The following is a 16,694-nucleotide window of genomic DNA, read 5'->3' as shown; positions in this document are numbered from 1 at the left end:
AGCTAACTTGTGTAAAGCTATTACTTAACGTCCACCTCTCCTAGGTGGTGTCCCTTGTGGAATTTACCTTAAGTCAGGAGACTTGCATGTCAGTTGCTATCACTGTTAGTCCTCGGAAGTTGGGTGCCCAACTAGGCAGTGTTTCCTGTAGTCCTTGAAAGTGGCTAAGGGAGATAATCTAATTCCAGAGAAAGCCTTTCCTGAGGCTGTTCTCCAAAGACCTGGAATGTGTATGTCCAGAGAGTGATCAGTCCACACTGTTAGCCCTTCTTAGGGAAAAGTCAATTGGGAAAATTATGAAGGCTCACGTGATTTTCATAACAGAATACAGCTGATATATAACAAGCCAAGTAACACCAAAAACTCCTTGGGATTTGGCTTCCTTTAGAGGAATTCCCTGATTCTTCTAAGTAGTGACTTTGCCATAACCAGTTGAGTTCTTATGATATATTCCTGTGGCCCGTAGCACTTATTTCCACCTGTACTTTCTCTACGGCTCCATTTTTTTATGTTCCATCTTCAGATCATCTGAACTTATATATTATACAAAGCCAATATCCTGTTTTGCCAAAATCACAAAGGATGTTTATCTTTCAATGGTAATCAGTTCTGAAATTTCAACCAATTCATACAGTCAGCAATATCTGACAGTGTTGGTCACTTATTCATAGACAGTCTCTCTTTATATTGATTTGTTTTTATTAAGAAATTATTCATTCATTTTACATACCAACCACAAATCTTCCTCTCTTCTCTCCTCCCACCCCCCAATCTCCCCCTATCCAAGACAAGGTAAGGCCTCACATGAGGAGTCAGCAGAGCCTGGTACATTCAGATGAGACAGAGCCAACCCTTCTCCCTGCATCAAGGCTGTGCAAGGTGCCCCCCCATAGGTAGTGATATCCATGAGTAAACTGGGGGCAAGGGGCCAGTAGAGGGTAGGGATGGGGAATGAGAACATACTGATTCTTGACAGCACTGTCTTTGGTGTTTATTACCCAACAAATCCTTCTTTAATCTTCTACAATTTTCATTCTTTTTCCATACTTAAAACTACTTGGAATTCCCACAACTTTGCCCTTACATCTTTATTCTCTTCTGATTAATTACATTTATTTATTTATTTATTCATTTATTTATTTAGTTAGTTAGTTTTTCGAGACAGGGTTTCCCTGTAGCTTTGGAGCCTGTCCTGGACTAGCTCTGTAGACCAGACTGGCCTTGAACTCATAAAGGTCCACCTGCCTCTGCCTCCCGAGTGCTGGGATTACAGGCATGTACCACCACCACCCGGCTAATTACATTTATAATGTCTCCCATCATCAAAACTTTAAATATCTTCTTGAATTTGACAACCACCAAATTTTATTCTCTAGTACTGAAATAACCCTGATTTTGAGAACCTACTCAATATCTCCAAACGCATGCCCCTTATTCAATATCTGCAAGCATCGACTCATTTCTTTTTCTCCATTAAAAAAAATTTAGTATCAGCCTCTTTCTCTCAGTTACTTAAATAAAAGTCTTGAAGTACCATGGAAATACCATATAGAAAGAAGAAGCTGCATGTCCTGTCCTTTTGATAATGGCTCTGTCTTCAAAGCACACCCACCTCAACCACCCTCCTCACTATTACTGCCATAATATTTTCATGGATTACTAAAATAGACTTCTTCATGTGTTGTATGGGTCCTTTCTCTTTGAATGTGCTCACTACTTTGCCATTAACATTACAGGAAATTCCACCATTTTTCCATAAAGAAGTGCCCCAGAATAACTTTTCATACAGAGGAAAATTTAAAGCTATTACATATCTGAACTTCACTTTCCCTTATTTATCTGATCTCATTTTTATCTCATTCTCCATCTTCTTCATTATATATCAATCACATTGGTCTTTTTGTGTCTCTTATGCCATTATTTTCTATATTTTAAATATAGAATTCCATTTTGAAGCATATATATATATATATATATATATATATATATATAGGAGGAATTTTTTATTAGTATTTTTTGTATTAAATTTCATGTTTTAACATATTGATGTTTATCTAGAGCTGTGAATATATATTGAAGGAGTAATTGCACAAAATTAACATTGAGACAAAGAGAAGGAGGGAGAGACATCATATTACCAGAACTAGAGTAGAAATTAGAAAGCTAACCTGGTTAACCCCATGATTATTATAATTCAGATGTGAGTGGTGCTATGTGTTAGATGATTGATATTAACATTATTAGCCCTATTTATGTCAGCTCAGGCTCCTATAACAAATACCATAATCTACACTGTTTATAAACAACATAATTTATTCCATGAAGTTTTTGACCTATAATCCCCAAATCATCATGTTGGAATAGTCAAGTTCTGGTAAGAGTACCCAGTGAGACTGCAAACTGCCAATTTCTCCACTTCTCCTTATATTATCTCCTGGAAGAAAGGGAAGTGGTTTTTTGATCTCTTATCAGGGTACTATAATTCTACTCATCAGAAAATTCACACACCGGAAATGAATAACTGCCAAAGGTTTGCCATTCTGATGTTATCACACAGGAATGAGAGTTTTAATATATGAATTTTAAAGAAGACACAAACATTTGAGCCATTTGAAGTACCTAATAAAAACACGGTTTCTCTAAAGAGCTTCTCTTAAAGGATAGTTTCACACATGTAGCTACATTGTTATAGATGGGGACTAGGATTGCTACAGGGCTCTCCTTGACAAATAAGTTAAGGGAGTTTAAGATTGATATCTCCAGATGTTCAGATATCTTTCTTTATGATCCAGCTATACATACTGAACAATAGTCTATTCTGGGAGTTCGAAAAAATTTTTGAATAAAAATAGTTGTCTTGAAGACTCCATACTGAGTTTCAGAATATTTTCTTAAAATATACCACGCAAGAGAAGAATTAAATCAGGATTAAAATAAAAGTCGGTTTGAGATTGTGATAATAAACCAAAAAAAAGTCAAATTCTATTTAATCTGATTGAACTTGTAATACAATTAAATTGTCCCCTTGTTGTCAGAAAGACTTTTTTGGGGGTATGAGGATAAAATATCAACATATATCTGGTCAATTCTGATAGGACAACTATTGTATATCAAAGTAATAACTCCACTGGAACTCACCTTAGTGGATCAATGAGGTTTTCTTAGACTATTTACAAAATCAAAAATAACTTTAAAGCAGCTGCATCAACAAAAAGTCTACCTCAACAGGGTGTTCACTCATAAAACTATATGTGTGTGTGTGTGTATAAATGTACAGATAATATGCATATATATGTAAATATATACATATACATATAGATATATAATTTCTTGAAATAGCATTTGAATCTGTTGTCAACTACTACAGCATAATGACATGCTCACTTAACTTATCTTACTTAAGATCTCATTAAGAAAGTTATTACAAAATTTCAATAAGTGGTTTTGTTATTCACAAATGAAGAAGCATTTGCAAAGCAGGGATTTTTTGCTCTTTCTTTTTTTAGTCATTGCTATATCCACATTTCTTTGAATAACACCTGTCATGTAACAGTCTCTTGACAAATTTCTGTTAATGACAAACATCTATCACACAGAAAAATAAGGACTAAGTGGCTACACTGATTTTATACTGCTATATCTCTATCCAATTGTTCACTTACAATCAAAAGATAATGTGGGTGCATAACTTATTCAGGATAAACAGCTTTTATTTATATTTTTCAATGTCATTTTGATTCTAGCTTTTGACCCAACTTGTTAAGTGTGGAACACTTTCTGTCAATTTCTCATAACAACTTTGAAAAAATGTTGTTTCTAAGTGCACTAGACTGTTATTTTATTCACTGGAAGTCAAGAGAGCAATAGTCTCTTTTATATATAAACTGCACTCAAGTAGTTTTCACACTGATTAAATTAAATGTGCAAATGGAAAGAGTGCTGAAATGAAATCTAATGAAAATGATGCAATACATCAGAATTAAGTAACTGATGTGCTAAAAATTAATTGCTCAGGTGTCTAAGAAAGTCTTGTCTTGTGTTTTGAAATGCTACAAAGATATACAATTTCAGAATCATTATGAGAATCAATAGAAAAAAACAGTTTTTAATACTAAGATATTTGGGCATATACATGTTTTATAATTGGTGATATCTTTTTTTACATTATTAAATCCTCTTCCTTCCTTGTATATTACTAATGAGCAATAAATTTAGAAAAAGGAAACATTAAATCTGCAGGATAATAATGATGATATTCCAAGTGCCCATATTTAAAAGTGTTTTTATTTACACTATGGCATTAGAAAACACAGATTTGGGTTATAGCAAAACAGTTTCCCTGTCCTTTTGGCGAAGACAGTTTTAAATAATAATACCAATAGATATGCTAGTAGAAGCATAATATCAATAACTTGGTACAGGTAGATGCAATACTACTATTGTACAAAGCAGGCACCAAGTTGAAATTTTCCACTGGAAAAAGGAAAAAAAGAAAAAGAAAATGTGAGGTTCCAATTGGGATTTAAAAGTTTAAAAGTAAAATTGCTACCACACAAACAATTTAAAAATACATGTCCACAAAGCTACTGCTATTTCTAGTCAGTAGTTAAGGGTTTTTCTGTGTAGTTTTGGTACCTGCCCTGGATCTTTCTCTGTAGACCAGGCTGGCGTTGAACTCGCAGAGATCAGCCTGTCTGTCTCTGCCTCGTGAACGCTGGGATTAAAGGTGTGCGCCACCACCACCTGGCTAAGCAGCCTGAGATTTAAAAAAGCTTAACACCTGTAAGAAGCAGAGTACAGGGTTACCCTAATCAGGACAGGTAGGAAAAATATGTGTTCCTTTTCCTGGGGAGATGGGAACAAACATCCATTCTCTTCAGTAATGCCACTGACAAGACACCAAAGGCTCTACCCATGACCAGTCTTAGGAGCAAATGAGTTTGTTAGGGTTGCTTACAAAAACTTGAGTAAAGAGTTGTTGAGAGTAGAATGGGTTAGTCTCTGGCAACTGTATCAAGAAAATCCACCACAAATGGGTGACAACTCACAAAACCTGTATCCCTGGCATTTCTTACCCCACACACAGACAACTCTGCCAAAACTTTTCACGCCCTTCAAAGAATGTGTATATATTCTTCAGAGTGGCAGCTTACTACTAGCTCAAGCATGCAACTAAGAGCAATGTCAAAAGCCTGTAGACTTGGTGGGGCCTCAGGGGCCTCCCTGGACAACAACTCATAGGAAGATAACGTAGTCCTACCACTGGGATGTTTGTTCAGCCATTTTCCTGGCTCCTGAAAATGCTGCTTTCTGCCTACCCAGGGGGCCTTCTCAATACACCCTCAATACACCAAAGGACTTATGAAAACATGCTTTTCCAAATCTGTCCAATAAGCAAGAGTTAGCATGACATAACTAAACTTTTAACAGAGTGTGGGAAGGTACTCTAAAGGTCCACTGGTCTTGACTGCATCCGCAAACTGTGTTTTTATTTGTATAGTTCAACTGTTTTCTAATTCTCACTAGATTTCCTTTCCCTTGCTTTTTTGTCAAATCATTCAACAACTAATTTAAAAGTATGTTACTGACTTTAAAACATTTACTGGTATTCTAGCTCTTTTGTTATTTAATTTTAGGTTTACCTCATATTAGTAGCAAAACAATAATTTCAGTCATTATTAGTTGACTTGTATGCCCTTGTATATAATCTACTTTGATAAATACTTTGTATTTTAAAGTAGTTTTGCATTTAATATTACAAACATTATATATCAGGTTTTTCTTTAGAATGGTTGATTTTTGTTGATCTCCAAGTGACTTTATTTGTGAAAAAATGTTTCTTATTCCATTCAGGCTCATTGTCTAAAAAAGATGTTATTTCTGAAAGTATTCAAGGCATATATCTATTAAAGAAATTGAATCACTAGTAACTTTCTAAATTGGAAGGGATCACTGATGAATTCTACCAACATTATAAATGCCACAATAAAAATTATCTACCATCTTTGAGAAAACATAAACACACAAAACATTTCTGAACTCATTCTTTGATGGCACCAAGCATCACCTAAGACTTAAATCTGACAAAAGACATAACATAAAAGGAAAGCTAGACAGCTGTGTCTTTCATGAATACAGATGTAAAAATCCTCAACACAATTGAACCCAAAAATCAATAAAGAGAATTATTCACCAAGAACAAATGGAATTTGTCCTAGGCAGGAAAGGCAAGCTCACCATTCAATGATGAGTGAATAGAACCCATTAAGTCAATAGGAGCAGGCTAAACAAAAAGGGTATCACATGATTACAATAGACATACAAAAGGCATTTGACAAAATCCAACATCAATTTATGGCAAAAATAAATGAGTTATAGTGGGATGCTCTCTCAATCCAATAAAGAAAAATCTGAGGAGTCAACAATTAACACCATGCATTAGTAAGAAATTATAAACTTTCTTGCTTAGGTCAGGAGCTTGGCAAATATAGCATTATATTCTTATAATGCTTTAGTTCTGTATTAATTTGCATGTCACATAGTTGAGGTTATGCTATAAATGGAATACATACAGAATATTTATTTACATTGGCACTTGATTTCCTGAGTTCATTTTCTTTGATGTATTATGAGACAAGTTCTATTAGTCCAGGCTGGCTTCAAACTTTCTGTAGAGTGAACTAATCCTCATGCCTCTACCTCCAGATTGCTAAGATTAAGGGTGTGCACCATCACATATGGTTTCTGCTGTGCTTGGGGTTAAATTCAGCGCCTCATGCATATTAGACAATTGCTCTTTAACTACATCTTCAGCCCTAGAAACTCTTGAAGATTCAGGTGTTGGATGCCAAAATTAAAAAGCAGAAGTTTGTGTATTACCTGCTTGCAATCTTTATGTACTTACTGATTTATTTCTCTGGAAAATTACATATTTCATGACTTAAAATTTTCCACATATTAAATAGCATTTTAATTTGAGCATTCAGTACATTTCTAATGTAATTATTAAAGGCAGGAATGGAACAGGGCTCATCTTTCTATTATTGTGGTGGTTAGCAACAAATTCTAAAAGACATTAATATGTCTAAAGGCAGACATCATATTCCAATATTGAATTACTAGTAAAACAAGTAAGAGGATATTCTGGAGGAAGCAACAAAGAGTGTGCCTAGCAGCCTTTTAACTCAAGGGCATCATTTAAAATGATTTGACCTTTAAATAAAAGTCTTAGCGAGTTGCCTTTAACTTTCATTTCACCAACATTTTAGAATTATTTGCCAATCTGATATCTCTAAATTAAAACTTTTTCTGTGTGAAGCATCTAGAAAACTGCCAGAGGGTGTGTTTGACAATTAGAAATATTGTAGGAAACTGACTTTCACATATAAAACTAGGATATTGGCTTATCAAACTTGGTTGGCCTTGAAAGGTAGAAAACAGGATGCTATTAGTTGGCAATGGGATGGCATTTGAACACCACCAGATGCCAGAGTACTGACATAAATTATCATCCTGTGACTCCCAGGAATAAAATGATCATTCAAGACAACCTTTGACAGGAGAGCTGGATGCTGTGACAGGCTGTCATGATTAGACCGAATAACACAGGTAACATGGAGTGGGCTGGCTGTTTCGATGGCACTTCAGATTAAGACCAAAAAAAACATTTAGTGTTAAGTTCAAGGTTTTTAATCTTTATGCACGTAATGATAAAAAACAAGAAGGACCTACAATTATTTTCTGTCTCTTGCAGATTCGATTGTTGAATGCTAAAACTAGAAACCAGAAATAAACATTCAACCTACAGGTAGCTAACTCATAATATAAAATGATTTAGCACCTTGGAAGATCCCAAAGAAGGACAGATTAGGACACTAAAATGAATTGGGGCATTTGGATGAATTATAATCAGATTTAGGAGTTTGACACACAAAACACAAAATCTTTTTTTAGGAGAAAGGAAACATAAAAGCTCCCTCCTCTCTCTGGGGATGAAGCCCACCCTTACCTAGGGACCTGCAGTGACCTCATAGAAGCAGGTGCCTTGCAATAGAGGAGCAATTGTCACCATGCTCCAGCTTTGCCCTTCTGCTCTGACACTAGGCTTTAAGGTGATTAAGATCACAGCATATCCAAGGCAGCAAGTGTACACTTAACTTCATACAACAGGAACAGTATGCTTTGATGACACGTATAGACATATATCAGGGTTATTTATGAAGACTTAATTTGGTAAACTTCATCTATTCCAACATGAATACTTTGGAAAATAGACTGAACCCTTCTCCAAAGACTGAAGTACAAACAGTTCCTCTGCGGATTTGTTGACACAAACCTACCTTTTTGAAATGTAAGACTTTTCCAACATATCCTAAATATTATCAGGGATAATTCTATATGAATGACATGCAAGTTACTTAACAGCATAATATCAAAGAAAATACTGTGAGTGACAAAGAAATATAGGAGTCATCATTTCTAACATTCTTGACATAAATAGTAAATCATTTAAACACTAAGTTAAATAATACTAAATGATCAAAAGATATAGCAATGCAAGATACATCAGGCTTGAAAATTTCTATAAGTATATATTAAGAAATGCTATATACCTATTGAGAGTTACAGCTCTTGAGAACACTGTTTAGGAGAATTCCACAAAAAAATTACACATACTATTTTTGTTTGTTTATTTACATCCTAATCAAAGTTTCCTCTCCCTCTCCTCTTCCCAGTTCCTCCCTTCGCCCCCTCCTCCATCTACTCCTCCTCCACTGTTTTTCCCCAGACACAGAGGGCCTCCCATAGATACCAAGCCAGCCATGGTACATCAAGTTGCACCGAGACTAGGCATCTCCTCTTCTATTAAGGCTGGTGAGGCAGTCTGGCATGAGGAATGGGTCCCAAAAGCAGGTGACACAGTCATAGACAGCCCATGCTCTCATTGTTAGGAGTCTCATAAGAAGACTGAGTAACACTACTGTAACATTGTTGGCCCCATGAAGGCTCCCTGGTTGTAGGTTCAGTCTCTGTGAGCCCCTATGATCCTAGATTAGTTGATGCTGTAGGTTTTCTTTTGGTGCCTTTGACACATGCACATACTACTTTATGAACAATCATTCAATATTTGTAAGAATTCCTATATCCCTTTATGAGAATCCTTGTACTGATATATGCCTTTAAACAAGAAACACTTCTAAGGTAACTGGACTACAGGGATGACACCTTCTGATGAGCTGATGTACTGCTATAAGATCTTGTTTTGCCTTCACATGAATGCCGTTCTATAAGAGTCAGTCCAATCCTTCCTTGCTCTCTGGACCATGGCCTTGCTATCTGACCTCACCTCTATGCTCCTGTCTTAATGCTGTCAGCTACAAGAGCCTTACCAGAGCTGGTCCCATGCTTTTTGGACTTTTCAGTCTCTGAACTTGAGAGAAAAATAAACCTTTGTTTAAAAAAAGTCTCCAGCCTGTTACTCTGCTTTATCAAAAGAAAATATATTACGATGTTGTTTAAATTTTAGTGTTGAATTAATCAGGTAATCAGAGACTAGAGTATTTTTGTACTGATTTATTTCACAACATTCTTACAATAGAACTTCCATTGTGGAAACTATCACACATTCAAACACCCACTTTACACACAAAAAAATACAGACAGTGGGCTTAGAAAGATAATTAACTGTAATGACCTTTTCCAGAGGTCATGATTCCATTAGGTCTAGGAACAGAGACAAAGTGGACAGTAAAACTTGAAATATTGGCAAGTGCTTTCTGAGTCCAGTGAACAAAATTCTGATTTATTTTTTTATGTATCTTGAAATTAATAGAGTCACTTTGAGACCGATCTGTAGCAGGAGATTTATTCTCAAATCTATTTTGCCTTTACCCAAAAATGTATTTTATCCTTTTTGAATAAGTTTATAAATTCTTAAATACTTGGATAAACATAAAGGTATAAATAAATGTAAAATTATTGTGTTCTATGTCACAGAGAAATGTTTTCCAAAAAAAGATAACTCTAGTAATCTTTAAAAATGATTTTTGGTATACATCCCTAAGTACAAGATTAAAAATGAAGAGATGTCATTACTCATTACTTAAAATGCAAATTCAGGCCAGGCGGTGGTGGTACACACCTTTAATCTCAGGACTCGGGAGGCAGAGGCAGGCGGATCTCTGTGAGTTCAAGGCCAGCCTGGTTTACAGAGTGAGTTCCAGGAAAGGTGCAAAGCTACACAGAGAAACCCTGTCTCCAAAAACCAAACCAAAACAAACAACAAAAAATGCAAATTCAGATCACACACATGCTATTAACAGAGTATTTTATTATGTCCTGCTTGAAAGGGCAAACTAAACCAAACTGATATTCTTTGCTCCATCATAGAAGTGATGAGAGTAAGTCCTGTTCAATTTGATGTTTTTAGTCAAAATATTTCAGCACAGTCAGGTTTGTCCTGTGCCTTGATTTTTGTGATCTAATCAAAATAAAACAGCTCTAGGTGTGTCATCAGTGTTCTGGCTGGCACTGTATTTTTAAAAATTAGCTATAACCCTTTCTGAGCCACACCCTCACCTCAATGCACTTTGTTTCTGGCAGTGACTACAAATTTTCAGTGAAGTTTTGCAAGGTTCTCTGGGTACTTTTCCTTTATTACGTTACTTATCTTTTATGAAATCTGTTGATTTCAGGGTTATAACAAATCCCTAAACATATGTATGTTAATAGCTAAACTTCTGATTTGTTTTTTTTTTTTTCAAATGTCACTGCAGCTCAATTCTTCAATTTATGTTGGGTGTGCATTTATACATCTAGTCGTGTCTTATTTCATTAAAGGTAACCTTAAATATTTTCTTTCATTGTTTTCATTTTTTCACCTAACATGAATCCATGTATTTATCATTTTGCCTAGTAAACTAAAATACACTTTAATGACTTGAGAATCTCATGCTGAAGATGGGCCAGTACAGTAATCAGGTTGCTAATTGTTCAAAAGAAACATCATCAGAGAGAAAACACCAATAATCTTACAATTTAGCAATAGTGATACCAATATTACATTTACTTTGTCTAATAATGTACCTGATACTTCATTTCTTTTGATGGATAATATTCAGTTGTTTCAGACAGTTTTATGATGCCAGTGTGTAGTCATTCACTGTATTCATTATAAAGGTAAATCAATTTTAATTGAAGTTTGTATAAATCATATCATAACAATTCTCAGGTAGCTACTGCCAGATATTAGAAAAGCTAAATGCTGGATTATTTAACATATTCAATTTTAGCTCTTTTGTTGTCATATTAAAAATATTTTTCTTATCTATGTATTGGCATACATGTACAATCATATAACTTCTAAGGCAAAGTAATCACAAATTCAGTAAGGGTTACTTAGCATAACCTTGACTCATAAAGCAAAACAAAGAGCTGGAGAGATGGCCCAGTCAATGAAGCATCTTTCTTACAAGCATAAGAACTTCAGTTCAGACGCCCAGGAACTATGTTAAAGAGCTGGGCAAAGTGACAGATGTAATTCCACTGATGTTCTGAAAGTTGAAGAAGATAGGCAGATGCTTGGAAGAGGCAGGGAAGCTAATGTGGCCTATGTAGTTAAAGTTCCAAGCTAATGAGACATCCTAAGGAATAATGAGTACCACCACCCAAGACTGTCTTCTGACATGTGTGTCGTGCATGAATGCCCTTCCACCCACACCCACATTCCGTTCACACATGAACCTACCCAAAAGGAACAAAAACACACAAACATCTTTTTATTCTTTTGTTTTTAAAGAAAGCAGAAACATGCCCAATACATAAGGGAATTCTCAAAAAATAAAACTGGAAGTCATTGTGTAAATTTCTGTTCGAATATTCTCTATATCACAAATAAATGTGTCTTCATTTAAAAAAATAACTTTTAATTTTAGAAATAAATCCAATTCCCTGGGAACCCCCAGGCCACTCTAGCCAGAAAGCAGGTAGGCTAACTGGAGATCTTGAGCTCTCACTTCTCTCCTACAAATCTAGTTCTCTAGTCTCATCCTCCTTCTGTAGTATATTACCTGTCTTGGCCTCTCCTCACTTTTTGCCCCCAATCCCATGGGACTAAACAGATCCTGGTGAAACACTTTGCTTCCCCCCTCTTTTGGGCACCTTCAGCCACCCCTCCAGTCCATTTACATTCCTAAAGCCTCAAATTTTTAATAAATTAATGTCATAATTAACTCATAAAAGGTTCACTTATTAAACTCACATTACTTGCTAAGTGTACCCAATCCATAATTGAAACTAGAAACTCCATGAAACAGAAAACAATAAAAATTAATTTGATAGGTTTTTAAATAAAACAGCTGTTTTCACTGTATATGGTTAAAATTCAGAACACTGGGTAACCTCTGTCATTTCTCAGGTTAATTATATCACTAGAAACAACTCTGTACTATAGCATGTGGTATTCACTGTCAATCATAAGTCATGGTAGTTTAGGCCAGATAAATAATAGGCCAGGTTTATTTTCATATTTTTGAAGATTTTTAAAAATATTTGTGCTGCCAGAAGTCTCATGAGAACTACTACACATGAGAATGTTTTTTTAAAAAAAACTTACATAGATCACAAAAATTCCTTTTCTGTTTTCTAGTCCCCTCCAAGCTCAACCCTCTATTCCTTCACTTATACTACATATAGGAAGATGATAGTGTGATGTGGAAGGAGACTTGTTTCATTTCTGAAACATAAATACATGAAATTTATATAAACATTTTAATTGCATAATATATTTTGGCAGTGGTCAATTGCTTTTATTTTTCTCATTTTTATTGGTCAATTTCATATTGCATACACGTATTTTGATCATATTCAAATCCTCCTTTTTCACCCCCTTCCCCATTCACCCAATTTACTGTACTCTTTTTATAATTCCCAACAGTACATTTGGTGTTTCCAGTGAACTACTGGAGGTATGGGCTTCCACTGGAGAATGGTGAACCTACCAAGGACCAGGCCCTTAAAGAAAATCGACTTTCTCTCTTCTCTCAGCTGTCAGTTGTCAATAGGTCCTTAGCAAGGGGTGGAACCCTATGTCCATCTTCCTACTTCATGTTGAGATTTTTGTCTAGCTTTAAGTTGCAAAGGTCTTGTGGTTTTCTACCCACTGCCTAAACTACTGTGACTTCATAGATGCAATTGTGCTTCTCTGCATGGAAAAAACCTTGTACTCATCCACAGCCTCAAGTTCTTACACTCTTTTCATCCACTTTCTGCAGTTACCTTGAGCCATAGGAGAATGAGGAGGTGTGATACATATGTCCTGTTTAGGGCTAAGAATTCTGTAGTCTCTTAATCTTCCCATATCTAGACCAATTGCAGATCATTCTGTTAATCACCATATGTTGAAAAAAGAAACTTCTCTAATAAAGTCATAATAGTAAGCCATTAGGAGTTCGTTAAACATGTCCATTCAGCAGAGAGATAGATGTAGTGCCTCCCCTAGGGCTTATGGCTTATCTAGTCACAGGTTCTTGGCCCCAATGTCAGTGTAAGATACGAATTTCAACTTATGGAGTAGACCTTAAATCTAGTCAGAAAGTGGTTGGTTACTCCCATGGCATTAATTCCATTATTGCAACAGCGGACATGTTTTGTTAAGCTAGTTGTTACTGTAGCTAGAAGTGTTTACAGATAGTTAAGATTCATGATTGCATTTCTCTTCTAATAGTGGTCATCTTCTAGCACTATCTAGCCAGCAGGAGTAAATCCTCTGAGTTGGGTACCAGCTTGATTTCTATGTGTTCTTTTACCCAAGTATGTGCTTTGTGGTGGTTTAAAAAATGGCCTCAAAGAGAGTGGCTGTTGTAGAATATTATTTTAGGGTGTGTTACATTTGTTTATGCTGTGGAACATTTGTTTTGATGATGCAAAGATGTGTTGTATTCTTTTATGTTGCATTTATTTAACTCTGTGAAACTGTATTACTATGCCTGTCTAAAACACCTAATGGTCTAATAAAGAGCTGAATGGCCAACAGCAAGGCAGGAGAAAGAATAGGTGGGGCTGGCAGATAGAGAGAATAAATAGAAGGAGAATCTGGGAGGAAGGGGAAAAAGAGCAAGAAAACAAGGAGAGGAGGACATCAGGGACCAGCTACTTAGCCACACAGCCAGCCATAGAACAAGAGTGAGAGTAAGATATACAGAAGTAAAAAAAGGAAAAAGCCCATAGGCAAAAGCTAAGTAGCATAATTTAAAGTTAAGAAAAGCTGGCAAGAAACAAGCCAATTTAAGGCCAGGCATTCATAATTAAAAAAAAAAAAAAGTCCCAGTATGTAATTTATTTGGGAGCTGTGTGGCAGGCCCCTCAAAAGAGTTAAAACAACCAACAAGTGGCACTATTAGGAGGTGTGGCGATCCTGCCCAGGACCTCCCATCTGGACAAGAGGTGAATGCCTGGGCTCAGCCTAGATCTCATCCCTGGGCACCAGCCATTCCGGGGAAGACCTGCCCAACTTGACCCCAGGTTCTGGCCATCGGTCAGGATCCCCTCAACCCCACCAGGCAGACTCCCCTTCTCCAAGACCCCCACCAGACCCTGCAATCTCCACGCCCTGCCCCCATGCCCATCTGCCCCAGACCCCAACCACTTCCTAAGACTTAGAGACCAGCCCCCAGCTCCCATCCTGCCCTGGACCTCCCATCTAGACAAAAGCTTGCATCCTGCTCCAGAGCTCCCATTTGGACAAGAGAGAGAGGCTTCCTAAATTTGTCAGGTCTGTCTGGACCAAGTGCGCTGATAAGACCAAGAATGAATCCACAAGGAGATGGGCAGACGTCAAGGCAGAAGTACATACAACAAAATGAAGAGCAATACAGCATCACCAGAACCTAGCCCTCCTCCAACATCTATACCTGAACATCAAAAAATAGAAGAAGCAGAAGAAACCAGCCTTATGAATAACATCATGAAAAAGGTAGAGTCTTATATAGAAGAAACCACAAATGAAACTGAGGAAAAGACAAACAAAAAATTGGAAGAACACTATAAAACCTAGAGGAAAGGACAAATAAAGCAGAAGGAGGTGTGGCATTGTTGAAGTAGGTGTGGCCTTGATGGAGAAAGTGTGTCACTATGGGGGTGGGCTTTGGTTTTTTTTTTTTCTCAAGCTTTGCTTAGTGTGACACTCACTTCACTTCCTGTTGCCTTCTGATCAATGTGTAGCCAGCATTATGTCTGCCTACATGCCACCATGCTCCTTGCCACGATGATAGACTGAACCTCTGAAACCATAAGCCAGCCCCAATTACATGTTTTCCTTTATAAGAGTTGCGGGGGTCATGGTGTCTCTTCACAGCAATAGAAACCCTAACTAAGACATGCTATCTTCAGCTAAAGAATGTTACTATTAAAACACAACTACTTTAAAGTTAACTCCCTCTGCTTGTACTAACACACACACACACACACACACACACACACACATAGATATATAGATACATGGATATACACACATATCCTTCCCTTCTATCTCTCAAGTGTTCCTATAATCTTATGATCATATTATATATCTACTCATTGGGGTTTAATTCATTTAAATATTTGTCATTCTAGAACCATTGTTTTTTCCTTAATGTGATGTGGTGATAATGACTTCATTATCTCAGTACCTGAGCATGTATATTAATACTTTACTACATGTTCTCATATGTGGTATGAAGATATTTTTGCAGTTTTTGAAGGGATTTACTCATCAATTAGAACTTTCTATAGTCACAAATACAACCAAATTGCTCTTCTCTCCATAGTATACTTCTAATAGCAATGCAATTGGATCATTTTATTATGCCATTGCTAGACTGAAACACTGCATAACTTTTCTTTTTCTGATGTAATCTATTGCCAAAAGTTTCTTAAATGTTCTAAACACTTATATCTCTCAACTCTTATTCTAGCCTTGTAAATATATTCTATCTTCCTTCCATGCACTGCTCTATGGTTGTCTTTCATAAACATAAAGCCTTTTGAGTGAATTAATATTTTATTTTTTTTCTCAGTGAGTTTGACTGAAATCAGGAAATATAAGAGGAGTTAGCCTAGGCTTCATTTCAGAAACCTAAGTGACTGGTTGGAGAAATCATGTACGTTTTGTCCTGGAATCTCCCCTTGTGGTTACATCTTCAGAGCAGATGAATACCAAAATATATCAATTTTGTTGTTAACTTGGAGAAAAGTGAAATCAATCTAGCATGAATTATATTTTGCAGGAGTTAACAGTAAAGCGTGGGTGAATATAGGCAAGCCTGGTGTGGTGGCAGAGCTCTAGCTGTAATACGCAAAGGTTGAAAAAACAAAAGAAAATAGAATGGATTTTAAATCTCGGGTATCAATACAAGAAGTTTCAGACTTCTTGGATTTTGTAAATCTTTTCTTTTATGTATACTGTCCTTTATTTTCAGTTTTTTTGAGTCTATGATAGCTCTAAAATAAATAATTCATTTGCACAATGAGCTTCATTTAAAGGGAGATGTTTTCTTCAATATGCTAATTCCAAACAACTTACTCTTTACGTTTCAAAAAATTTTATTTTCCTTCATCTGTTGTTTACTGACATACAAGTGGGCACTATAGCAACAGGCCTACAGATAGCTGAAGCAGTAGGAGAATGGAAAGGGATGGGCAGAGTACTTATCTGTGGC

The sequence above is a fragment of the Peromyscus leucopus genome, chromosome 12 (genome assembly GCF_004664715.2).
Source record: "Peromyscus leucopus breed LL Stock chromosome 12, UCI_PerLeu_2.1, whole genome shotgun sequence".
Taxonomy (NCBI): Eukaryota; Metazoa; Chordata; class Mammalia; order Rodentia; family Cricetidae; genus Peromyscus; species Peromyscus leucopus.
This window is presented reverse-complemented; position numbering follows the sequence as displayed.